A 6000-nucleotide genomic window follows, 5' to 3' on the forward strand; every position below is an offset into this window, starting at 1 on the left:
GCTTCAAAATGAAAGTCAGGACTACAGGAGATCAGATGTTAGTTTAATGAGGACAGTTATTTCTTTTTCCTGTTTCATTAGGAAGGAGACTTTATTTTTTTCCTACACTTTAGAAAAACACATTACATGTAATAAATTTAAAAATTGGGATATTCAAGATATATTAATTATGGCCATTGTTGCTATTACTTTAAATGTTATATAACATTCGGATTTTCAAGATATATTAATTATGGCCATTGTTGCTATCATTTTAAATGTTATATAACATTCCCTACACAACATACTAGTTTTAGTGTACTAAAAAGGTAAAAAGAACAAAAGGAAAGAAGGAAGAAAGAAAAGAGATTGGAGGGAGAGAAGTAGGAAGAGAGGGAAGAAAAGAGAAGAGGATGGAGAAGGGAGGAAGGAAGGTAGGAAGGAGGAGAGAGAGAGGGAATAAGGAGAGAGGGAGAGGAAAGATATTGTTTGGATGCTACCCTCAAGTTTTAATCACCTCATAACTTAATTACTTAATTCTAGACACTGTCAAATGGCTGTGGATGTGAAAACTTGGAAGATGACAAAATAAAAATTAAATAAATTCTGAGACTTGGGATATAAAGTCAAATGAAATCACATATCTAAGTCATTCATGTCACATGAAAACAAGTCACAGGTTTTGTGTATTATAAAATGCTAGATTCCTCAAAAACTGTTATAATACTGTTTTTGAAACTTTAATGGAACCGCTCATTTTGTTTTGTCAAACACTTGAATATTTAGGACTATGGGCATTAGAAAACACTCAGAAATATGACTAATCTGCTGTATTCATAGAAAAAGCTCCCCTGTGAAACTATCATTATCCTAGGTGGGAGTCCTTAATCATAGCCCCTTGAGGATCTGCTGAAAGCTGTGTGTCTTTGCCCTAGACAAAGAACAACACCAACATCCAGAAGCTCCCACTCCCCACCCTGGCCTCCTTGAAATTTAAGACATTTCAGAGGATTCCTAATGTCAGAGTATGAACATTTGTCCAAAGGAGTAAACTCTGTTTTAAAAGCAAAACCCTTCCTCTATTTTCTATGGAGGTTACATCTCAGCCAGATGGGAGGAGTGTCAGTGCTTTGTTATACAAAAGGACAGGTGCATTAAACTATGTAAGTCAAAAGAACTAAAGAGAGATTTGAGATGTTTGACATGATGGATAATCAGACCATGGTAATTGAACATTATATCATGTAAAAATGCATCCAAACTCAAAGGGCATCCCACGAAAATGTACAATTACTATATCTGTCAATGGAATCATCTAATACTTGATTTCAAGGCTAGGAATTCTACTTTCCATGAGGAGTTGAACCTTGTTTAGTATGCAATATATTCTAGAAGCAAACATATCTCATTTCAAAGCACACAGTGCTTGCTAGACTCTACCGAATGCAACTCCTGATCAATATTACAAACATGTTCTTGATAGGAAAGTTAGCATAATCGTATAATAACTAGCATCTTTTATGGCCAGTATTTTACTCAAATAAATAAAAGAATAATTATTGTTATTTTCATAACAAAACCATACATAATTAAAAGCAGTCTCTTTGTCCTTTGTGTAATCAGAAACTAAATGTACTCATTAGTCAATCTAATGTTAGTAATTTAGGTATGTAATTGTTAAAAGGGTGCATAATGTCACATAATGGTTATGCTAACTTATTCTCTCATATTTGTATGCTCAGAGGCAAAGGGATTAGTGGTAAGGCCACAATTACCTTTCTCCAGCTGTTCTTTCAATATCACTGCTCCTCTGTCTCAGCTGCTGGTAACAATGCCTGGTTTCATTTGATCCCTTTGCTCCACTGCCCTTTTTTGACACACGTCCATTTATATCTCAGCAGCATCTTGAAAATGCTTGTGCTGAGAGCGGTTCTTCCCATAACTTTTGTCATGTAGCCTGGGGAGCAGGCCAGGGGCCTTAGGCTCCTCACAGAGGGACCACATAGAGGCCATGACCCTCCTTAGCCAAAATCTCTGTTAACAAACAGACACCCTTGGCATCTTTCTCTGCTGTGATTCACAGGACAACAGTACCTGGATTTTTTTGTCAAGTTTTTGTACTTCATTCAGGTTTGTATTCATAAGTTTTAGTGGCCACTAGCTGCATCAATCATAAAAGTGAACTAAATTCTCAGTTTAAAACAGCTGGAAGACATTCCTGTGTTAGGAATCTTCCCACCCAGGAAAAAATCAAAGATAATCCAGGATCACCCTGACTGAGACAAGTCTCAGTCTCTACAACTGAAAAAACTCAGTGACTTTCAGGGACATCCAGACTATGTGTCCAAATGACCCAAGGACATTCTCTTGCTCTTCCATAATTAAAACCTACTCTGTAAAGAATCTACTTCTATTTAACAAATCAAATGAATACAGGCATGAAATCCAGACATCTTGTCTTTGGCTATAAGTTCAAAGGAGCATTACAAATTTACCACAGTTTGAAAATAGCAGCTATTAAGAATAAAAAAATAATCATGTACAGAATCTATCAGAGTTGAAGATTTTTGAGTTATTCAAAGATCTTGGAACTTTCTTGAGAAATCTTTTGGAAATTCACTGAGATCCTTATTGAAGCAACAACCATGAGAATATTTTCTTCAATGTGATTTCCTTGCCCTTTTTGCCATTTCCCATTTGCCTTTTGCCATTCCATTAGCTGGAGTCTAACACTTCACTTTGATCCTNTTATATGTACAATGGCATTGAGTATGTCTCCAAGAAAATTCTAGGAAACACCTATTAAAATCCTACTAAGCTATGTGATCTGGTATTATCACTTCTGAGTGTGTGTGTGTGTGTGTGTGTGTGTTTGTGTGTGTGTGTTAAAATCAGGTTATTAAAGGGGCATCCACAGTCTCATGCTCACCACAGGCTTTTTCACAATAGCCAATACACAGAATCAAACCTAAATACCCATCAGCAGGTGCACAGGTAAAAAAAAAAGTGCAGTTATATGNAAATCTTGTTATTTAGCCACAAAAGAATGGAATTCTGTAGTTTGTGATTACATAGATAAAACTAGAAAGCAATGTAGTAAGTGAACTCAGGCACAGGCACAGGGAGACAAATGTCAGGTGTGCTCTTATTGGAAGAAGTGAGTTCCACAGAAGAACAAGGAGAATAATGCTTACCAGAGACTGGAAAATACTTGGGAGAAGAGAGGTTAACATCTGGGTAGACAGAATAGGAGTACCCTGTACAGCAGGAGTACCTTGTAGTACAGCAGAATAGCTAAGCATGATGACTAGTAATTGTATATTTCAAAATAGCTAGTAAGTCAGATTTTTGTCTTTCCTGCTCTGCATTTAACTTTAATACAGACTTTCTAACAGTTCAGAGATACGAGATTCATTTTGTTCCAAGTATTGTTTTACAAATGTATCTAAATAGTACAAGGTATATTACAATTACTTCAGATCTTTTTTTTAATTTACACTTGACAACATTTTTAAACATTTTTTTCAGATTTAAAATGACTTTCTAATATCAGCACATCTTTTACTTGCACCAGCCNTGAATACAATCAAAAGTCTTATAAAATGATGCCTTTAAAGCTAGAAGAAGGAAATATATCCGAGTCTTAAGATCCATCAGCCATACTCTGATTCCGAATTGACGGATGCAAAATTTTGACATTATATAATCAAAAATGGTATTTTTAAAGCTGAGAACTTAATTTTAACAGTTTATTTTATTGGTCATTTTATTCTTTACATTTCAAATGATATCCCCCTTTGTGATTTCCCCTCCACCAACCTTCCACCCCATTCCCCCTTCCCTTTGCCACGATGAGGGTGGTAAAGCAGATTATCAATGTCTTTTTTTAACTATGGAGAAATTATAAATGTTTGAGATAGCTATACAAATCATCTTAACTTCGTCTCTACGCACTGTTATACACAAATGGAAAGGTTACAATGAATACCATAGTTTGTATATTTATTATACATTGATTAAAGGCTTAAAATTTTAAGTCTTTTTTAGCATACTTACTTTATTGAGTATATAAATGCTCCATCTGTGTGTATGTATTCCATGTGCATGCCTGATGCCTCCAGAAGTCAGAGGGCATTGGATTACCTGGACCTGGAGCCATGGGTGTCTGTGAGCCACCATGTAGGTGTAAAGAGTCAAACCCTAGTCTACTGCAAGAGCAATAAGTGCCATCTCTCCAGCTTCCTTTCCAGTCTTAATAGGAAGCTCTAGGTTAACTCTAGGCTACACTTATTATGCACTGTTCATTAAATCTCACATAGAGTATTTTATGTGTTATCTCACAAAAGCTTTAAAAATCTAGAAATCTATAATTAGCAATATTCATTTTGTGATACATATAAAAAACCTAGAGGCAAGAAATAGACTTTTACATTGGCTTGGCATATAGAAAATAACTTATGATGAAAATTCTTCCATCTTTCTATTCTTTTTTCCATTAATGTTGTTTAACTACACCAGTTTTTCCCATACTCTGAAATAATCCAACTAGAAAACTATATCCATAAAGATTTTCACCTAAAATTGTATTATGGTGCTGGCTAACTTATTTTGGTTTTCAAAGTATAGTATGCATGTGTCTTTCCAACAATATTCATATTTCCTTTAAGAATAACACAAATAAAATATTAACCAAATTTAATAAATCATAATGTTAATAATAGTGAAGTTATCAGGAAATTAAGGTAAGTCATCAAACACAAGAAATAATAAAAATTCACAAATCATTCTAGATTAAAAACAAATTGGGAACCAGTACCTCCCCAGGAGATACATCCTAAATTTAGAAAGATAGCATCCAATCATTGATAGCAACTTAAAAACCAGGATTCTGAGGATCAATTTCCTCAGAAATTGATGAAAGGTAGCAAAAACATTAGCACACCTGCTTTCTGTCTCAATATTCCTAATCTAAAGCTACTCTCACTGATGACAAAGATAGAGATCTAAATTTATAATACATATGTTGTCAAATGCGAGCAAGCAAACAAAACCTCTAAACTCAGATTCTAGTTTAAATGTTCTCTGATGATAGTGCCCTGATGCCCAACAGAGGCAAATGAATGCCTGATCTAGAGGGCATACTTTACACAGAGGACATTGAAAGTTCCCATGGGTGTGCCCAAACAGAGGGCATTCATTCCCCAATAAACGAAACAAGTTACTATGAGAATGTGTCAGCAGGAAAAATTCTCTCTATAGTCTAGAGTTATACAAACAAGATTATAGATAAAGAAACTATCAGATACAAACGACTAAATATATTTGATAAAAAAAGAAAAGGAGGAAATCTAACAAGATCACCAAAATTCTATCAAAATTATGTTGCATAAATTCAAAGGTTATATTCTATTGCATTGAATATACACACAAAATGAAAAACCCATTTAATGAGTTATGTAGATTAAAATTATACTTAAGAATCATCATGCCTGACCTAAAGCTTTACTACAGAGCAATTGTGATAAAAATGTCATGGTACTGGTATAATGACAGAAAAGTAGACCAATGGAATAGAATTGAAGACCCATAAATGAACCCACACACCTATGGTCACTTGATCTTCGACATGGGAGCTAAAACCATCCAGTGGAAGAAAGACAGCATTTCCAACAAATGGTNCTGGCACAACTGGTGGTTATGTAGAAGAATGCGAATTGATCCATTCCTATCTCCTTGTACTAAGGTCAAATCTAAGTGGATCAAGGAGCTCCACATGAAACCAGAGACACTGAAACTTATAGAAGAGAAAGTGGGGAAAAGCCTGGAAGATATTGGCACAGGGGGAAAATTCCTGAATACAACAGCAATGGCTTGTGCTGTAAGATCGAGAATTGACAAATGGGACCTCATGAAACTGCAAAGCTTCTGTAAGGNAAAAGACACCGTCAATAAGACAAAAAGGCCACCAACAGATTGGGAAAGGATCTTTACCTATCCTAAATCAGATAGAGTACTAATATC

This window comes from Mus caroli, chromosome 9 (genome assembly GCF_900094665.2).
Source record: "Mus caroli chromosome 9, CAROLI_EIJ_v1.1, whole genome shotgun sequence".
NCBI lineage: Eukaryota > Metazoa > Chordata > Mammalia > Rodentia > Muridae > Mus > Mus caroli.